General features: G+C 39.8%; 1 protein-coding gene and 1 long non-coding RNA gene across 7 annotated transcripts in view, besides 1 other annotated feature; both read right to left on the bottom strand.

Annotated features, from left to right (window-relative positions):
- Gm41284 overlaps positions 1-20481 on the bottom strand; it is a 31122-nt gene extending 10641 nt beyond the window's left edge. Inside the window, exon 1 of the long non-coding RNA XR_875096.3 lies at positions 43-20481. This is a non-coding gene — a long non-coding RNA (predicted gene, 41284). The remainder of the gene's footprint in view (positions 1-42) is intronic.
- The window catches only part of Ctnnd2 (catenin (cadherin associated protein), delta 2), an 856811-nt gene that overhangs the window by 505871 nt on the left and 329305 nt on the right, over positions 1-21635 (bottom strand). The gene's annotated exons all lie outside the window — the stretch shown is intronic.
- Positions 9512-12024: an enhancer, noted in NCBI's record as "VISTA enhancer mm1400". NCBI's record gives its function as "enhancer in: trigeminal V (ganglion, cranial)[5/7] | tail[5/7]" and the evidence as "EXISTENCE:transgenic organism evidence [ECO:0001131][PMID:17130149]".

Genomic DNA, 21635 nt, shown 5'->3' with positions numbered 1-21635 from the left:
GGCCTTTAGCTGATGGGCCATCTCACAGGTCCATCTTAAGACCCTCAGTTTTAGAGAAAGGTACCCACACTTCATTTTTAACTCAACCCTGTGAGCTGCATAACTGATCTATCCCCAATTGTATAAATTCTGTCCTTCCTGTTGCTTCTCTCTAGTCTGTCCCTCCACAGAGAAAGTAGAAATGCTTCCTTGGGTTTATACAGTCTGTTCACTAAGGAAAACATGATGAAACAGAAATTCATCCATTAGGGGTTGAGGCAGGGCTAAGTGGTTAGAGCGGTTGCTGCTCTTCCAGAGAACTTGAGTTGGTTCTAAGTACTGTTGTCAGATGTCACTCAGCCACCTGAAATGCTAGCCAAAGGGGATTCATTTTGACCTCCTTAGGGCACCTGCACTTGAGCATTCATTCCCATAAATTATTCCCATAAATTCCCACAAAATTCCATTCACATACACAATTAAAAATATCTGCCTTGTGATTTCCACAAGAATAACTGTACAGTAAGGATCATGAAATTGTCAATATGTAACTCTGTGCAAGGGGCTGCCTGCTCTGACTGCCTGTGACGATGCTAATGTTACATGGACTTGGGCTTGCTCCTTACATTTGGCACATAACTCATTCATTAAGCATCATTTATAAGCATGTGGTGTGGGGGCTCTTCTCTTAGCCTTCATGCAACCACTCTGGGAGGTGGTATTAATAAGAGCAATGGTAGCCCTTTCATTGATGCAGGGATCTCTGCTGACCCAGGATTTCTTCATGGCAGCACGTGTGGTGAGAAAAGGTGAGAAGACAGGGATGACAGGCTACATGAATTAATTACCTTGGCTTTGAATACAAGTAGATGAACCCAACAGATCCTTCAAGCACCCTAACTCAAATGAGGTTTTGTAAAAGTCCTAGATTCCCTCTCCCTTTCTGTTCCTGTGGTCAGAATGAACCTGTCTACTTCCAAAGAGAGAAAACTCCATTCCCACTGCTGCTTTCTCTACGGCGATGTTAGTCTGCACAGGGATGTTCACTGCAGGCATATATGAGTGGGCATGGGCAAACAGACCAGTGTGGGGACTGCAACTCTGCCTGTCTACATCCCAGCCATACATAACACTCACCACACCACAGCCACGTTCTTACAGGTATAGACAGGTCTAGTTACTACTGAGTTAAAATCGACTAATGAAAGATGAGTAGAACATACGCAAAGGCATGATATGGATCAACCCCAACTGGTATTGCTGATTTTGTCCCTGATTTTCTAGCTAATAAATTGAAGAGCATTTTAAGAAGCAATCTATTCTATATTTCTTTATCTAGTGCAGGTTCTTTTCAGATATTTAACAACCCCTAATATTTCTGTAACATTTAATATATGTTAATATCACATTACATAATATAAAAGGCCACATTTAATATTATTATGTATATACCATTAAAGATCCAAAAATGCATTGCCAATCTAATTAGAGAGATACTAAAAAATACATGAAGGCCAAAAACATAGCTCAGTGGGTGAAGGTACTTGACACCAAGCTTGAGTATTTGAGTAAGATAGTTGGGATGACAAGGCAGAAGAGTATAGACTCTTTCAGGTTTTCTTCTGATTTCCCATGTGCACTGTAGAACACACACCAACATAGAGTACATAGATTGGTAAATGTTCTTTTAATCCAAATACATGGTGATACAAAGTATGTAGATGTACTGGCCAGACTAAAGACAAGTACGCATGTGTGCACATATTTGAAATGAATCCCACATCTTGGTTCTAAGAAAATGATCTAGATTTTATGAACTAATGTTTACAAGTACGTATCTTGTTCTAGAAGGAGGTCACTTATCTTACTCTGTTTGTGAGTATTGCCTGTAGGTAGTCACATGGAAGATGCTGTATGACTCAAACTAAATGTGCATGAAAATAACACTAACATTTAAAATTCACTCTGCCTGTGTGCAACTACACAGCTTGCTTCACCTGTGACCAGCCATCAGGTTTAGTTTACTCTCTAAAATGTCTAAAACATTACTTTTTTCTTGTCTTTGAAATGCCATGGTGTGACCTCCAAAGTCAGTGGAGCATAAGTGTGCACAGGCTCTGGCACAAAAGTATGGCGACTGGGATGTCTGTGGGGAACAACGACCTGGAGCCGCCTGACTGAAGACAGGTATATACATAGGCAGTGCTGTCACTAGGACACATATTCAAATACTTTTGGATCTGAAACCATGTGTAAAGACTGGCTGCCAAAGTTTGTTCCACATACTTTTGTACATGAAACAGAATCAGTGACATTTCCTGAAAGGAAAAGCAAGCAAAGGGCCTATAAACACTCACCCTAGTGATCCACACCCACGAAACAAATCCTCTAATGTACAGGAGGTCCCCTAAGCTCTGCTAAGCACTGCGGTCATCATTCTCTGTACTTTCTCAGCACCAGGGACACTGCAGCATGTTGCCTGAGAAATTAGCCCATCCATTTCCTTGTACAATAAAAATGACACAGCAAAGTTAAGGATGTGAGACTCTGCAGACAGAACGAAGCTATATCCTCTTTGTATTGCCAAGAGCTCACTACTGCAGTATGGAAAATCAGGAAGAACGGAATTGTGTCTCAGGTGGAAATCAAGTTTCTGATGTCCTGTAACCAGAAGGGACTCTGCTCCAGGAGGTAGCATGTGTTACTGCATATGGTTATTTAATTGGCACCTAAGAGGGTTCGATCGTATACTCTACAAACATGTTTAGTTGGCTTGTATCATGTTCTGTGTTATAATGCATCTTCAAATTTCTTAGAATTTGAGAATCCCTGACATGAAAACAATCCATAAGTGTGCCATTATGTGAGTGTTGCAATACTACATTGTATGCCTTTTAGTGAATATAGCACTACATTGAGATTTTAAACTACAGTCCTATTTGAATTCTAGCAGAAATGTGTGTGTTGCCTGTAGGGAAAAATCTAAATATTCAAAGGTGCAACTTTTCTGAAAAGGGTTTGAAGTAGCTACAGCATCTATAAAAATCTAATTATGGAACCTTTTACCATAGTGAGTAGAAAGCTTATTAATATTTTAATTCAGTTAAAGCATCTGCCTAACATAAAGTGTAACAGCTACAGAGCAATTCAATAATGAAGAGAAAAAAAAACAGGAAGTGCCCGCACAGTCCTCATTTGTCATTTATATGTAATTATGAGTAATCCCTCTTACAGCACATTATAATCATAAAGGAAGGGCATACTCAACACTTCCATTTAACACAGGGAAGGAAGTCCTGACCGAGGCAATTAGGCACGAGACAGAAATAACAGCATCTAGACAAGAGTGTGCAAGAATAAACGTCTCCCCAACTTACAGTTGATATTATCTTGAAAATAATAAATGCTAAAAGTACAGAAAACAAAGCTCACACTGACAAATCAGGCTCAGCAAACTTTCTGATACCATTATAGAGAAAAAACTATTTTAACATTCCAAAATGAACGCATCCAAAAATAAAGATGAAATATGATTTTTACCCAAACAAGCATCAAAATATTTAAAAGTGGATTTACTAAGGTATGTGTAAATTATTTAGCATGAGAATTTTCATGAAAGTGTTCAAAAATTGAAGACAATCTAGAACAATACAAACACTGATCGTGTCCCTAAACTGGAAAATCCAGTTCTGTAACGATGACAGCACCCATTAAGTAAACCTACAGATGGATTACAATTTCTATGAAAATAGCAGGGATTTCCCCCCATGTTTTTGCAGAAAGTAATAAGCTGGTTGAGAAATGTAAATAGAGACGAAATAATACAGAAAAATTAATAATGTGGCAAAGAAGCCTAAATATGCAAAACTGAAAATTCCAACATTTAAACTTATTAAGGTTTATCTACTTTTTACATATTTATTTATTTATTTTTGGTTTTTTGAGGCAGGGTTTCTCTGTGTAGTCCTGTCTGTCCTGGAACTCATGCTGTAGACCAGGCTGGCCTCAAACTCAGAAATCCGCCTGCCTCTGTCTTCCAAGTGTTGGGATTAAAGGCATGCACCATCACTGCCCGGCCTTATTTTTATTTTTTTAATGTTAATTTTTTATTAGATATTTTCTTCATTTACATTTCAAATGTTATCCCCTTTTCTAGTTTCCTCTCCAAAAGTCCCCTATACCCTCCCCCTGCCCTGCTCCCCAACCTATCAACTCCTGCTTCCTGGCCCTGGCATTCCCCTATAATGGGGCATACAACCTTCACAGGACCAAGGGCCTCTCCTCTTATTGATGACTGACTAGGTCATCCTCTGCTACATACATTTTTATAAACCATTAAATATATAGTTATTTTTACAAAAATTATAAAATGATTTTATGTCAGATGCTTATGTGAATGTACACAGTCAGGCAAGTGTATTATTATAATTACTTTCTAATGTTAAAATGAATTCCAGAATTCTTGATTTTTAATAAGAAGTATTTGACCACTTGTAGATACATTCCCTATGAAATATGTCAATTATACACTAAGACCTGAGCACAAACACACTTAAATCATGTGCCTATCCTATTTCTTAAAATACTGACAATTTCATGTTCAAAATTTGTCTATTTTATATATACTACTAAGAATCTTGGTAGTAAATCTTGGAACAAGAATTTTTTTTTTTTGAGACAGGGTTTCTCTGTGCAGCCCTGGCTGTCCTTGAACTCAGAAATCCTCCTGCCTCTGCCTCCCAAGTTCTGGGATTAAAGGCGTGAGTCACCACTGCCCAGTCAGGAAGAAGAAATTTAAGAAAAGCAAATTCTTGTACCTACCCACACGAAAACTAAACAAAGTAAGCATGCAAAATTACATTAAGAGATTCCTCAGATGGTTTACATTCTTAAATTTCTGATAGTATAGCTCTAGTTTAAGTGATTTTTGTACTCAAGGAAAATCTTCTGAATAAAATAAAGAAAGTATACATATCAAATGTATCCAAACACATGCTCTCATAAATATATACATTACAACACCGAGTAATTAACACATCCGTAACACATACAGTCATAGTTTTCTTTCTACTTTTTGTGTGTACGTAGTAAGAATATGTAGTGCCTACCCTTGTAAGAAGTTTCAAGCCCACAATATGGCATTATTTTCACCAGAATATCTTACATGAGATACACACACAGACACAGACACACACAGACACACACAGACACACACAAACACACACACACACACACACACACACACACACACCAAACACTGATTGATTTACGATCTCCAATATTGAAACTCAGAGAATAATATTAGGGCAGTGATTGCTAGGGTCTAGGGAGAAGCGGTCTTGGGATGAGTCAGGCTGTGAGTGCAAAGTTTCAGTTGTAGCATATTGAGAGAAAAAAGAGAAAATATTGAGCTAATCGTGGTTCCTCAGAAGCATAACTGATGCTCTCATTGCTTGTGTGATGTCACTGGACCAGTAACGCTTGGCAGCCATTCCTTCCCAGTACAGCCAGCAAGCACACACTCACAACAGCACCACTGGACTTGTGGACAGATCTCGCCTCCACAGAAACTGTTCACATACTCTATTACAAAAGAGCTTTCCAAAACTTTCTCCACTACTTAGGGTAAATGTCAGGGTCTTTAATTGGACTTTTGTCCCATGGTTTTGACGACCTTGGCAATGCTTCTTGCTGGCATATTTAATATTTCCCAGACATCACTCATCTGTTCTAAGCAACCCTGGAAGTTCCCATCCTTGGTCACCATGACATGAAGGCTTATTTACTTATTTTTCATTCATTCTTTTTTTTTTTTCATTCTTTTTTTTGTGGCTTTATTCTTTCTAGTCAGCTTCTAGTTAGCACAGGACTAAGACCTAGAACACTGGCATCATGGCTTCCTCCACAGAACTTTCTGAAGCAGCGTGAGTTACACTTGATATCATCTGGACTTTACGTCCTTACTTGCCAGATTAATTCTTGTCTCCTCAGAATAGCATGTAAGCTCAATGAGCCACAGCATACAAAAAGAAAGTTTAAAAGTAATTCCCTGGATTGCTGAATAGAGAGATGGATGGAGAGTGAATGGAAGGAAAAGCAAGAGTGTGGGACCGAGGCATAGAGGCATCAGTCCCTCATTCCCTCCTATCCCCAATGGCTATTTGTGTAGTAAAGAATGACAATAGGGAGACAACATGTTGTGATCACTTCCAGTACATAGGCAAGGCCCCTGGTCGAGGGAAGGGGCCATCCATCCACCTCAAAGTTTTTTAATCCAGAAATGCTCCTGTCCAAAGGAAGAACAGTGACAAAAAAAGGAGCAGAGACTGAAGCAAAGGCCAACTGGGGACAGTCCCACCTGGGGATACATCACATCTGCAGATACCAACCCCCCCCCCACCTCACCTAAATTAATTTTATTCTTATGCAATTTACCAACAGCTCTTACTTTGGGTGTTCTATTTTGTTATTATTATTATTTCTTTTATATTGGTTATTTTATTTATTTGCATTTCAAATGTTACCGCCTTTCCAGTTTCCCCTCTGCAAACCCCTATCCCCTCCCCTCCCCCTGTTTCTATGAGGGTGCTCCCACACTCACCCACCCCAACCCCCACCTCACCTCCCTAGTATCACCCTACATTGGGGCATTGAGCCCCAACAAGGCCATCCTCTGCTACATATGAGGCTGGAGCCATGGGTCCATGTGTACTCTTTGGTTGGTGGTTTAGTTTCTGGGAGCTCTGGGGAGTCTGGTTGGTTGATATTCTTGTTTTTCCTATGGAGTTCTAAAGACTGAAGAAAATAATCCACACAACAGCCTGAGCACAAGGCTTGGCTCCAGGTAACTGCTCATGGAATGCTTGTCTTCACCATCGTAATCATCACATGCACAGTTAACTTTCTTTTACTCTTGTAAGCGTCCTTCAACAGTTTGTCACACATGTTTAGCTTCAAGTAAAGTTCTAGAAGAAACTGGGCATCATGTTAATACACACGAAGTGTTGGTTGTCAAGCAAGGGTTATGCTGTATTCCCACCAAAGCTGGCACGAGGCTGTTCTCGGAGTGAAGGCTACAATGCCAATGTTAGATATCCATTAGAAAACAATTAAGAGTTTTATGCCTTCTACAATGCCAGTGATATCAGATAAACTTTCAATAAGAATAATTGAGAAACTGTACTTCATTGCTTTCACTGGTAAGCACATTTGAAAAACAGGGCTCAACCTGTGGTGGTGATAGCAGATGTAGGCAGCTTCATAAAGCAAGGTAAAGAGAGGTCCATCTTACATCAAACACACACTGCATGGTGACTATTAATTATTGAGGTGTCCCTGGAGAATGTTTGCTTCTTATCTTTTGTAATCATGCTATATATTAAATATTCAATATGGCCAGCATTTGTGGATTAAGAAAGCAATGAAGATAGAACCATGGAATTTAAAAAAATTCTATGCATTTAATATCATCTAACATGACAACTCCAGCCTATAACATAACCCTGTCAAATAGTTCAATTATAACTTTTCATAACTTCCTGCTTTTAGAATTGTCAGTGAGACATACATTTAAAACAAGTTCCCATCATTTACTTAGATTTTAGCTAAAATGTGTATATATTTCAATTCAATAATCTATGTACATGCATAGCATGTAGAGATAGAATTTATCACACGGCATTTTTCATGTATCCATTTTTTTTTCTCCTTTACCATCCAAGAGTGGTGTATTTTCTATATGGAATAAGGGGATTCAATTATTCTTGAACAATGGAGTCAGATACCTGCTGTGGCCCTGCCTGGCACTCTGCCACGAGCTGGCTGTGGAGACAAGGAAAAGGAAATCCAGGGTAAGATAGCTCTGGACCCTGTGCAGTTTCAATTTGCACTGACAGAGTCTCATTCACATGGAGACAGAGCTGACAGCTGTATGCAGTCCACCCTCATTGTGAGTGCTGATTTGATATTGTCTCCCTGCAGATAGAGCCTGGGTGGGATGTTCTGACTTGGAAACTAGAGTTGATTGTGGTTCATGCCGGTGCGTTGGGAGGACAGGAAGACAACAACAGATTGTGTCGGGGGATTGCTATTAGAAACTTATGATTCTGTAGCTATAAGGATACTCACTAATTTCAAATAAGAACTAAGGCCTGTCTGTAAGATGACCTGTCCAGAATCAAAGAGCCAAGACAGACTGCTCTTGTGTTCCCTTCCAACTCTTACCCTTTTCATTCATCCATTCATTGCCGACACTAACTAGCAAATTACACTTCCATTATGTCTGCCACACAAAATTTACATGCTATCCCCACATGCGCAGACACAGAAATTTGTTTGTGACAACTTTAGACTCCATGCTGTGTAATACCTGCCTTTCTGTTTGATGTTTATCATTTTAACCCTCTCAGTCTGTGATGAAGGAATTAATAGTCACCATGCAGTGTGTGTTTGATGTAAGACGGACCTCTCTTTACCTTGCTTTATGAAGCTGCCTTCATCTGCTACAACCACCACAGGTTGAGCCCTGTTTTTCAAATGTGCTTACCAGTGAAAGCAATGAAGTACAGTTTCTCAATTATTCTTGTTGAAAGTTTATCTAATATCACTGGCATTGTAGAAGGCATAAAACTCTTAATTGTTTTCTGGCCATATTGAATATTTAATATATAACATGATTACAAAAGATAAGAAGCAAACATTCTCCAGGGACACCTCAAGTTCTAATTCAAACCTGTCTTTACTATTTGGGTTAACGAGGGAAAGGATATTAGTGTTGATTTTCTCACTTCATGGGAGATCATTTTTTATAATCTCATGACTTTGGTTTTGAGCCTTAAAAAGATTTCTTATTTTTAACTCAAGAATACAGACATAGCCACAAAGGTAAACGTAGGCACACATATGCATTAGAACAGAACTGTAGATACAGAAAGATGCATGGTAACTGTTTGTGAAGGCACAGGAAAGGCCATCAAGGGGCAAGTCCTGCTCAGGAGAACAGAATCAGTGGCCTGTGTAGAGACCTAACATTCCAGATGGATCTGCTCTATCATTTACCCCAGGGAGCACTCCAAAGAAGGTAGGTTCACCTTAAATCATGCTAAAGAGATGGGGGTCATGGTTATTTCTTTAATGAGATAATGTACCTCTCCATCCCATGATCTTTCTCCCACCACAACACATACAAACACATACCCACACAACTCACTCAGTCACACAGTCAGACAGACAGACAGACAGACAGACACACACACACACACACACACACACACACAAAGAGTTATCACAATTCTTACCAGGCACTATGAGGTAGTCATGAGTTCCACTGGGTGTGGCCAACAATAGTCTCCCTAAGAAGGATACACCTTTCCCTTTTCTTTTTTCTTTTTCTCTTTCTTTTCTTTCTCTTTTTCTCTTTCTCTTTTTCTCTTTCTCTTTCTCCTTTTCCCCTTTTTCTTCTTTTTCTTTCTTTCCTCGTCCTCCTCCTTCCCCCCTCCTCCTCCTTCCTTTTTTTTTTTTTTTTTTTTTTTGGATGCTGCCCAGAACCTAAGTATATTTTTCTGGTACTTTGGATTCATTCCTTTCTTCTACAGTTATCCTTCCTGCCATGTGGCTGTTTGTCTATCTTGTGTCTGCCTGCTTAACTAAAGTAGCCGCTGCTAAGATGTACAGCTTCTTTGCCCTAAGGTTTCTCCTTTAAACTAAACCTAACTGTACTGGTGCTTCTGTTTGAGTCCATTCTTGAATATTTTTATTACCGAAGCTAAGAATCACAAATGTAGACATCAGTTTCCCCATATCATTTTACAACCGTGATCAGATTTCCCATAATTCCAATAACATGGTGACTCTAAACTTTTGCACACACACAGGGACCTTCAATGCTATATTTGAATGTCAGAGCTCCTGACCAGGGTAATCACACATTTATTGGTTCAGCTCAGGGTGTTATAGGCTACAGGCCACACCTCTTAAGAGAGTAACTTTGATGACTATAACAAAGGACAATCCCCTGTCATTTCAGGGTAGGATACAATGAGACTATTCACTGCTGTCTATAAAGGCAGTACTTAGCAGGCTTTCTCTTCTGCCTCTGAAGGCTTGGCCTCTCTTTATGTTTCCAAATCCAGACTCTCTTCTCTGCCCTGCCTGCAGCTATCACACAGTGAGCTGCCTTGGCTCTACAGGGAGCTGGATTCTCTGGGCTTCACATTCTCTCTCCACCATGTGTTGGCTGAAGGGAGGCCTCCAATCATGGCTCTAGGTTTCTGGTGCTTTATCTATGCTATTGTGAATCTTCAGCTAATTAATCCCCTGGTTATACAAATCCAGCCATGTTTCAAAAGTGATCCTCATAAATCACCATAGGCAGAAATGCTTGTTCAGGAAAAGGTGGGGGGGACCTCTTAAGGAAGGGCAGGCTCTTTTAGGAACTTCCTCAGCTAAAGGCAAAAGGAAAGGGGAGGAAGCTGGAAACTCACTCTGGCATCTTTAATCCAATTCCCTGGCATTTCACACCTTAAATGCCTCCCCACCCCACCACCACCTACCCCTGACTCTTCTGCGCAGTCCCTTCCACCAAGACTCTCAGAACAGCACATGACCTCTCACGTCTGAATGAAACAGGAAGGATTTGAGTTGTTCGCTGGACTCACTACACCCCAACTCAAATGTAATCACACTGAAGCCGGGACCCAAAAGTGCATTTGTAGTAAGCTGCAGGCAGACTGAAATACTTTTGTTCCTGGAGAAGGGAATTTGGCATCAGCAACCAAGGGACTTTAATTGTTCATTTATGTCTGGAAGGTCTGATGAGGAACATCCCAGTCCCCTAGGCTTTATGGGGACACGGATGGTGACACAAAGAGTGCTGCTTTAATTGTCTCTCTCCTCAACAAATCCTCCACCCTCAAAGGGATTATAGGTAATTTGAAGTCTGAGCTGGAGGCAAATGGAGGAGAGTAGCTTTTGTCTAGTCTCCTAGACAAATTCATCTCTACTAAAGCCCACCTTTTCCTTTTCTTCTTCCTTTTCAACAAACCATCTATTCATGTTAACACAGTTATTGTCCCTAGTACACTAGGTGGCCTATAAACGTTTTCTGGTGGCAGTGCACACTGATGCTTCTGTTGTACCTCAGTTGGTGCTTGCAGAGTTAATTCAGTTATATAAAACTTCTGTTCCTCGATGGTCCTGTTCCCTGAATCAGCTCGATGCTGTGAATTCATTATAGTTCTCAGAGTCTCTTATGGATAGTAATTTGATACAAAGAAACTAAAATGGAATATTTGACTAAATCTTACTATTTTAGTAAATCAGGTAGTCAGAAAAGGCAGACAGGATTTTTTTTTCTTTTGTAAGTTGACCTTTGTCCAGTGACAGGAAATAAGTTATTTCAGGATCAACTTCCACAGGAAGAACAAGCTGGGATGAGCATCCAGGCTTGTTGGCTGTGGCCATACTTGCAGGTTTGAGTTTCATATTAAAAAAAAAAAGTTTCTTATGCAGGCCAACAACCATTTCAAGTTCAATGTGCTGTGTGTTGAAACCTCCTTCTCAGGACACTCCCTTCAGCAAGAGATGCCTGTCAACATGTGGGCTGCTTCAGAGAGAGAGAGACTTGTAAGCTGTAAAAGCTGATATACTATCTTTGTACATGATAAATTAGCATTTATTAATTCAAACATATAGTCACATTTTATTTCCTAAAAGAAACCTGGTGGAGTATACATTTAACTATTATGATTTTGCATCTCAGTCATGGGTAAGTATGATCAATGAGCTACCTCATCTGCTAGAACTATCCAAAGCTGAAGGAATAACAGTAATCCTGAAACCTCACACAGGCAAAAAGCATGGCTTCTTCCAGACTGCAGGCAGGTAAGACAAGTATTGCTCTGTAGACGGTGTGGATGACATGACGCCATCTATGGGTGCTGGCTAGGACCAAGTCAGAGCAGTCAATGCTAACCTATACTTGAGCCAGCATGCTAAACGTTCTGTATGAACCAACACTTAGTGCTTTGAATATCACTGCCTGCCAGGATCACCTATAGCTTCATTTTAGCCAGAAGAAAATTTACATGCAAGGTGAAATGCAGTATGGTCTTCAGTCCAGTACCCATGAATATACACACAAAAGAACCAAGGGCAGAGACTGAGGCAGTATACACCTGTATACTAATACTCATATCAGCATTCTTTGCAATAAGGCAGAAGATTAAAGGGAGCAAATATCTAAAGATAAAATTATACAGTAGCAAAATGTGGCATTTACATATTTAACTGCATAAAGATTTATATTAAGTATATATTACATATCTCATATATAAATATATGTATATAATATCTAAGTGTATATATGTTTTCATAATATATAATATTATATAATTCATAATATATAAATAACATAAAAACAATCCTTATATTTTATATATGATATATGGTATATTACATACTATCTATTTATTTAATTTTTGTATTATGTAACATTATAATTATATGCTATAAAATATATATTATGTATTACATGCTACATAGTGTTATATATTGCACATTTTATCTATTATATATAGATAGATAAATACACACACACACACACACACACACACACACACACACACACACACACAAGCATATTTTAACCTAGGTTCCAGACTTTTGCATTTGCTCCACTTCAGCAAGCTCCCTTTATCCCTCTCCTCACCTCTAGGTGCTGAAAGTTACCTTTCAAAGTCTACTTTATTTGGATGGATAGAACCAAAGGTGGGTGCCCACAGTTATTGCAGTGCGACTGAGACATTTGATTTCTTTCATTCTTTCTTTGTTTCTTTCTTTTGTTCTTTTCTTTTCTTTTTTAAAGCCCCGCACACTCAGGCCCTACTCCAGCCATATTTATTTCATATATGTAGGTACACTGTCACTGTCTTCTGACACAGCAGAAAATGGCATCGGATACCCATTACAGATGGTTTTGAGTCACCATGTGGCTACTGGGAATTGAACTCCGCACCTCTGGAAGAGCAGTCTGTGCTCTTAACCACTGAGACATCTCTCCAGCCCTCTGGTAGTTTCTTACTAAGGATGGCATTCTTTGAAGCTACTGTGTATACGTAGCATTTCATATAAGCCTGACTTGCATATATTATTGTATATTCTCAATGGGAAAGGGTGAGACTGTGCTTGGTATCTCCTCCACTGTTTTCAGAGAACAATGGACACATAGAAGGCGCATCAAGCAAGGGCAACATGCATGTCTTCCATGGGTACCTGGGGCGCAGTCAACACAATGGGCGTGGCATTGACAGGAATTCGGAAATTCAGATGGTCGAGAGGATTTCTCTAAACAGAGGTTTTTTTTTTCTTCCTAGTAAGTAAGCTGTGGTAAATGGTATTATACCACAACAATACTAATAGAGTCGACTCTTAAAACACTCTGTGGAATCCGTGTTCAGAAAGGCACGTTGGAAAGCTCCCAGTGGGACTGATCAATCACCATCACTCCCAGAATTGGTCTCTCCACTCAGGCATCTCATACAGGGTTCACAAAGAATGAACATATTGTTCCCCCTGCAATTGTACTGTGTGTCAAGTGACAGTATCATCCATCATGGCAGAGTCAAACTAACTGGAAGCTCAACTTGCACAAGTTGTACTCACGGGTTCTTTGGATCTGTGATGACTCGCAGAACCTTAAAGCTCTTAAAGAATGACTTGCTGCAGCCCCCATTATGTACCCATGCATAAAGGTTCATCACACAGAGTGCGGCAACTCTGGAAACAAAGAGCTTCTATTGCCAGTGGTTTGTGTTGGAAATGAACTTTCTTTATTTGTGTGTATGTGCATGTGTTTGTGTGTGTGTGTGTGCATGTGTGTATATGTATGTATATCTGTGTGTATGTGTACATATATGTTCATATGTTTGTGTATGTCTGTATATGTAATATGCATGTGTATGCATATGTGTATGTACATGTTTATATATGTATATTTGTATGTGTGTGTATAAGAATGTGTGTGTATGTGTGTATATATACACACACACATGAAGAAATTTCATATATATTCAGGAACTGGTCCTCTATTTGGGGGCATTTTAGAAATTCACCATAATTTAAATAGAGAAAATCTGACAGCTCTGATCAGAAAGAGAATTAGTCTCTAGAAAGTACCCCAAAAACATACAGAGTCTGGGGATAGTGACAAAGGCTTCCATACAGTATCTTAGAACTGATTGGGACCTTGTCCTACATGTCCACTTACAAAATGATGCTGAACTCTGTTCAACCCTTCCTAAGCATGTATCAGAGAAAACAGCCTTGACAACTGGACATGCTGGCTGGCCACTGAAACACAGACTGAAGAGAAGGAACTATTCTTGTGAGGTAGGTATCACCACTGGTTTAAGATGGAATACCAGGCTTCCTCTTAGCTGCAGGAAGGTGGCTGCAAAGGCGTCTGGGACAAAGAGGAGCTCTCTGGCATTGGCACATACTTAGTGTGTATTGGCTGTAAGAGATTTGCCTAAGATCACACTCATTTTATGGGATCTCTCCTTACTTCAGGAGCAAGATGAAAATATTTTGGAAAAGAAAACCGAACATTGTGGAGCATGTGTCCTTCTTACCAGTTGGAACATCTTCTGGATATATGCCCAGGAGAGGTATTGCGGGATCCTCCAGTAGTACTATGTCCAATTTTCTGAGGAACTGCCAAACTGATTTCCAGAGTGGTTGTACAAGCCTGCAATCCCACCAACAATGGAGGAGTGTTCCTCTTTCTCCACATCCACGCCAGCATCTGCTGTCACCTGAATTTTTTATCTTAGCCATTCTGACTGGTGTGAGGTGGAATCTCAGGGTTGTTTTGATTTGCATTTCACTGATGATTAAGGATGCTGAACATTTTTTCAGGTGCTTCTCTGGCTGAGAATACCATTCGGTATTCCTCAGGTGAGAATTCTGTTTAGCTCTGAGCCTCATTTTTTAATGGGGTTATTTGATTTTCTGAAGTCCACCTTCTTGAGTTTTTTATATATATTGGATATTAGTCCCCTATCTGATTTAGGATAGGTAAAGATCCTTTCCCAATCTGTTGGTGGCCTTTTTGTCTTATTGACAGTGTCTTTTGCCTTGCAGAAGCTTTGCAATTTTATGAGGTCCCATTTGTCGACTCTCGATTTTACAGCACAAGTCATTGCTGTTCTATTCAGTGATTTTTCCCCTGTACCCATATCTTCAAGGCTTTTCCCTACTTTCTCCTCTATAAGTTTCAGTGTCTCTGGCTTTATGTGGAGTTCCTTGATCCACTTAGATTTGACCTTAGTACAAGGAGATAGGAATGGATCAATTTGCATTCTTCTACATAATAACCACCAGTTGTGCCAGCACCATTTGTTGAAAATACTGTCTTTTTTCCACTGGATGGTTTTTGCTCCCTAGAACGAAGACCAAAGTGTGGACATTTTGCCCCTTCTTAGAATTGGGATCAAAACACCCATGGAAGGAGTTACAAAGACAAAGTTTGGAGCTGTGACGAAGGGATGGACCATCTAGAGACTGCCATATCCGGGGAGCCATCCCATAATCAGCTTCCAAACACTTACACCACTGCATACACTAGCAAGATTTTGCTCAAAGGACCCAGATATGGCTTTCTCTTGTGAGACTATGCCGGAGCCTGGCAAACACAGAAGTGGATGCTCACAGTCAGCTATTAGATGGATCACAGGGCCCCCAATGGAGAAGCTAGAGAAAGTATCCAAGGAGCTAAAGTGGTCTGCAACCCTATAGGTGGAATAATATGAACTAACCAGTACCTCCCCCCAGAGGTCGTGTTTCTAGCTGCATATGTATCAGAAGATGGCCTAGTTGGCCATCAGTGGAAAGAGAGGCCCATTGGTTGTGCAAACTTTATATGCCTCAGTACAGGAGAATGCCAGGGCCAAGAAGTGGGAGTGGGTGGGTAGGGGAATGGGTGGGGGAGCCTGTGGGGGACTTTTGGGATAGCATTGGAAATGTAAATGAAATAAATACCCAATTAAAAAAATAAAAAGTGTAAAAAAAAAAAAGCCACGGGGCTCCAGGGAAGGCTCAGTAGATAGACACCGCTTGCCAAGCTGACGATTTGAGTTCCATTCCCAGAACTCACAGGATGGAAGGAGAGAAATGATTCCCCCAAGTTTTCCTCTGAGCTTCATGCACACCGTGGTGCACGCATATATTCACACAATAATAAATAAATATAATAAAAACTTAAAACACAAACAACAATAACAACAAAAAGAAAACGGAACATTACATGCATGGTGCTTATCTGGGCAATGGGTGCTGGCAGTAAGTAAATGGTGCCAAAGAGATATTCTGCAGACACTGCTACTGAGACCTGGGAAATCAAAGGTACTAAAATTTATGTATTGCTATTTTATTTATTTATGTGTTTTGGTAAGGGGATTGTGTGGGTTCTCCATCACGAACTCTGAATATGATCTTGTTCAAATATCAAGGGTTACATGCCTTGCCGAAGGCACAGATATCTTCATCTCACTATGACTGCTTAAAAGAAAATCAGATTTTATTTTAAAAGACTGTTATTTCCGCAAGGTTACTAAAGAGATTATTTAATTTCAGTTAAAATGTCAAATGGTTGGACAAGGAGAAGCCTCTTTCAGTGAAGATCATTTTATTTGTAGCTGCTCAGAAAAGGAGACAAATGAGGACAAACCTTATGTAGTTCATAAACAAGAGATGCGCACTACAGTTCCACATGATTTGAGCCATCTTTGATCTATTTTTAACTCTGCTTCGGTGCTTAAGAGAAACTCACGGGGAAAATGATTCAATAAGAAGCAATATCCCCAAGGGACTAGAGTTAAACAGCTGAGTTTGGAAACTGGTTGCCTGTGCTAAACAAAGGGCCAGGCTGGGTTGGTTCGGTAAGTCTTTAGCATAACTATGACTATGAATGGACTTCAGAGTCAGCGTGATTATGGAGATATCTTACATTGTATTCAATATAAAAATTTCAAACAAACTTAGAAATATTTTATTTAAAAGGGTGGTTAAAGAGATTAATGGTATTTTCAAACAATCTGAAAACAGAAAGAGATCTTGCTTTTATTGTTAAAATTATTCAATATATTCACTTAATATCTGCAGTAGAATTTAAAAAATCATTTTTTCCAAAATAGATCTATTATTACTATTATGTAGAGATAGTCATTTATATTAGAAATTGTATAACATGCGCGATAAGGTTGGTTTCTTAAAGCTTTTTTTACCCTGAAATTTATGCAGTATTTTACCTTGTTAGCAATCTTAGATTTGTATATAAAACTGCTTCTGTAAAAGTGGCATACGGCATTCTCTTGCAGTGTAGAAATAAAAGAATAAGATCTTTCTATGCACAGTGGCCCTATACTTGTTTCTAACTTCACATCACATGTTAAGCTATTCCATTATACTTCTCATTCGAGCCCACCACATATAAAACACAGCAGTGAATGACCACACACAGCCAACTCATACCACAAAACTTATCATAACACACAATGCAAATATGTATTTTTAACACCCCACACACATTATAGTAATTATAATCAATGACTATAACTATGTCTCTTTAACCATTTATTTTCAGTCCCTTGGCAAAGTAGATGATCTGTAGTAGGTGCTCAATAGTTTAATAAAAATTTAGAGTTCAAAATTTTTAATATCCTTTTATTTGAGAGATTTTAATAATTTGGAATTGAAGTTGACTTGAAAAAGTTTCAATAAACAATCAGAGAGTAAATATCTTTGTTTTTTAAAAAAAATTATTCTGACTCCCCAGAAAACTGACTTGGCTAAGGATTATAACATGCAAGCAGATTATTGAGGGTACTCCGGGGATCAAGACAGAAAAGAGAAGGGGAAAGGGAGGCAGTGTATTAGTTAGGATTCTCCTAAGAGACCTAAAGGTAGAGATATAAGATAGAGGGTAGATAAACTGGAAACATATATATCACATCAGACACATTCAGGTATAGAAGTAGGTATAAATTATAGATAGATGCAAAGGAACTTATTAGAGCAGTTGGCTCACCTGACTATCGAGGCAGAGAAGTTCCATTATAGGCTATCTGCTAGCTGGGGACACTGAGGAGAAGTGACAAGTTTCAAGTCCCAAAGGCTTAGACATTTGATGCTAATGATTTAAGCATACTCAGAGACCAAAGGCTGAAAACTCAAGGCCATTTGTTTAAGCCACAGAAGTCAGAAGCCAGAGATCATATATCTGAGGCAGGCAGAAACGACTCTCCCTGTCTTCCAAAGAGAGAAGGAGAGAGAGGAAGTAGCTTTCTTCACACTATATCTGGGTCCCAGCCAGGTGCATGTCACACCCGACATTGAGGAAGGATCTTCTCCACTCAAATCACAGAGAAAAGCAGTCTTCTGTGGACACACAATCACAACCCCAGAATGAATGTTCTGCTACTTGGCCATTCCTTAATATAGTTATGACAACACCTAATGTTAGCCATACCAGGAAAGACAAGGAGGGAGAGGGAAATTTCTTTCTATCTATCTATCTATCTATCTATCTATCTATCTATCTATCTATCTATCTATCTACCTACCTACCTATCATCTCAACTGTGTTAAATACTCATAGGAAAGAAGGCTGGAAGACACAATGAGAATGTTCAGTGTTATCTCTGGGTGACTTAAATTTTGCCTATATCTTTCCTATGTTAACAGTGTTTATCGAGTGGCAGTTTCTCATCTGACTCTGAGAGGTGACTGCAATGGCCCCAGACATGCCTTCACTCATTCCCGTATCTCATCTATATGACTTGTTCCTGTGGCTCTGACACTCCTCACATGTTATTTGGCAGGCATACTGCAGTTCAGATACTTGGTTGAACACTCTTACATATTCAAGTTGGCTCTGACCTCTGTTGTGAAGTTAGAATGATCACCTCTAACAAGAGCCCAGTGTTTCCCATGGCTCCTTCTCATCTGTAAGATGACTTCTTCATTGCTTGTCCGGAAAGAAAGCCATGTGCTATATTGTCTCCAGAGTGATTTACTTTGAAGATGCTAGAGAACAAACAGGGCGTTGTTATATGCAGAAGCCAATGTCAAAGTTTACATTGTTGTTGATGGAAAAGCTCTACTGAGGGGCCATGTTCTGGGTATGTTCCCTGGGCTCTGGAAAACAAAGTTAGGTTTGACTGTTAGTATAAGAAATGCTAGAGGTATTTAACAACTGACAGAATTAATAAAGTTAAGATCTTTGTGTGGTTAGGAAGACTGCCATGACACTAACACCCTTACGTGAGAAGTGTCAGATTCCGGAAAATCCTTCATTTTATTGTTTCAAATGTACTGCTGCCCAGGGTATAAGCCCTATGGGTCCCGTACCTGCATTAGAAAGGCTGTGTTTCCTGACCTGACCTGAAGATGGGTTGTTCCTGCTACTTACCTATCTTTGGTGCAGCTGTCCTGATGGATGTTTGTCCCCTTACTTAAGCAGGTGTGACTCTTGTAACTAATGCTCTGAAAGTAGGAACAGGGGATTTGCTATAGATAGGCATGGTTTGTGTGGTGTTGGTGACTGCCACACCAAAAAAATATTGGAAATGAGACTGCAATGCATCTATAACTGGATTCTCTTAAACCAATGTACCATTGTAAGGATAGGATCCAAATAATTCATTTCTCCACCGATTTTGACATTCTGAAGCTATCCATATTTATCAAAGAAATTTCCCTTGGCATGCACACTATAGATTTAGATACGACGAACCATTCTAGCATGTTCTTCTCATGCCTGTTTCCTTACTCTAGTTTCATCAATGACTTTGATCATGAAAACTTTAGGATGTTTACCTGGAGAGTTAAAACTAGATAAACTGATCTGGGCAGTGCTGGCGCATGCCTTTAATCCCAGCACTTGGGAGGCAGAGGCAAGCAGATTTCTGAGTTCAAGGCCAACCTGGTCTACAGAGTGAGTTCCAGGACAGCCAGGGCTATACAGAGAAACCCTGTCTTGAAAAACCAAAAAACTAAAACTAAAACTAAATAAAAAATAAAAATTAAAAAAAAACTAGATAAACTTAAAATAATAACAAAAAATCATCAAGGAGGGGATTGGAGAAATCAGATACCTAGCAAACTTTGATGAAGGTGTCAAAGAATAAATGTACCATTATAAAGCAGAAGTCCAGTGCTATAGGTAAATTTTCTACACCATCCCAGAAGATGAACTTACTCTCTCCACTGATAGGAAAAAGAAAGGAGTGTATAGGAATTGGGGTTGGAAGATTTTTCTGACAGGAGCCTGATATAGCTGTCTTCTGAGAGGCTCTGCCAGTGCCTGGCAAATACAGAAGTGAATGCTTACAGTTATCCAATGGACAGAGCACAGTTCCCGCAATGAAGAAGCTGGAGAAAGTACCCAAGGAGCTGAAGGGGTTTGAAGCCCTTTAGAAGGACCAACAATATGAACTAACTAGGACTCCCAGAGCTCCCTGGGACTAAACCACCAATCAAAGAAAACACATGGTGGGACTGGTGTCTATAGCTGCATATGTAGCAGAGGATGGCCTAGTTGGTCATCAATGGGAGGAGAGGCTTTTGATCCCGTGAAGGTACTATGCCCCAATACAGGGGAATGAAATGGCCAGGAAGCAGGAGTGGGTGGGTTGGGGAGCAGGGGGAGGGGGGAGGGGATAGGGGATTTTCGGAGAGGAAACTAGGAAATGGGATAACATTAGAAATGTAAATAAAGAAAATATCTAATAAAAAAAAAGGAACTGGGGTTGGGACACAAATGGGAAAGAATTAGAATATTCACTTGCACTAAAAAGAGTAATAAATTCAGAGGAAAGTGAACATTATATTAGCAATTAATACTTCTTCATGAAATAATAAAGCAATTAGTACGGATGTCAACACGGAAACTAGCACTCTGAAGTGGCAGCCAGGGAGCTAAAAAGAGTAAAGATGGAGAGATGATTTCACAAAGGCTCTCAAAGTGAAGAGGATCCAAGAGAAAATAACATCCAGCAGTACAGGAGGCAGCTCTCTCTTCCCAATAACACTTTGAACTAGCATTACTTTCTGCATTAAACGCAAAACCTCCGATGAAAGACAAGGGACATGGTTTTCAGGACACAACATGCAAGAAAGTGTTGATATTTCTGAGTGAGCAGTGAATGGTGAGGACTGTGGGCTCCCCACAATACTGAGGAAGGTTTCTAAACTTCGAAGTGGACTTGACCTCATGACTCCCTCCAACTGGGATGGTACTTGATAGTGTAGACGCTACACCGTAGTGCTTCCCAGGGATAATACTGTCCAACCAGCTTCACTGGGAGCTACATCGACCTCAAGCAATGTGCAATCTCAGCCTTGTCCTCAATTCAGCCATCTATCAGGAGTCTGAATTTATAGGATAGCCCAGCTTGTTAAACCTAACCACCTTTTCATGGTGACACAGAAAGCACTCAACATTAGAATCACTTCCCATGCAGCTCTAGCTCATGGGAACACACGGAGATAGGTTTTCACCATCAGTAGGCCACTCATAACTGTTATTTAAACCTTGATTTTTTTTCCAATGCTCTCAGGTCCTGATAAAATGTAGTCTGACCCCTGAGTCTGGGTTGTAG

Source organism: Mus musculus, chromosome 15 (genome assembly GCF_000001635.26).
Source record: "Mus musculus strain C57BL/6J chromosome 15, GRCm38.p6 C57BL/6J".
NCBI classification, from domain to species: domain Eukaryota; kingdom Metazoa; phylum Chordata; class Mammalia; order Rodentia; family Muridae; genus Mus; species Mus musculus.
This window is presented reverse-complemented; position numbering and strand designations above follow the sequence as displayed.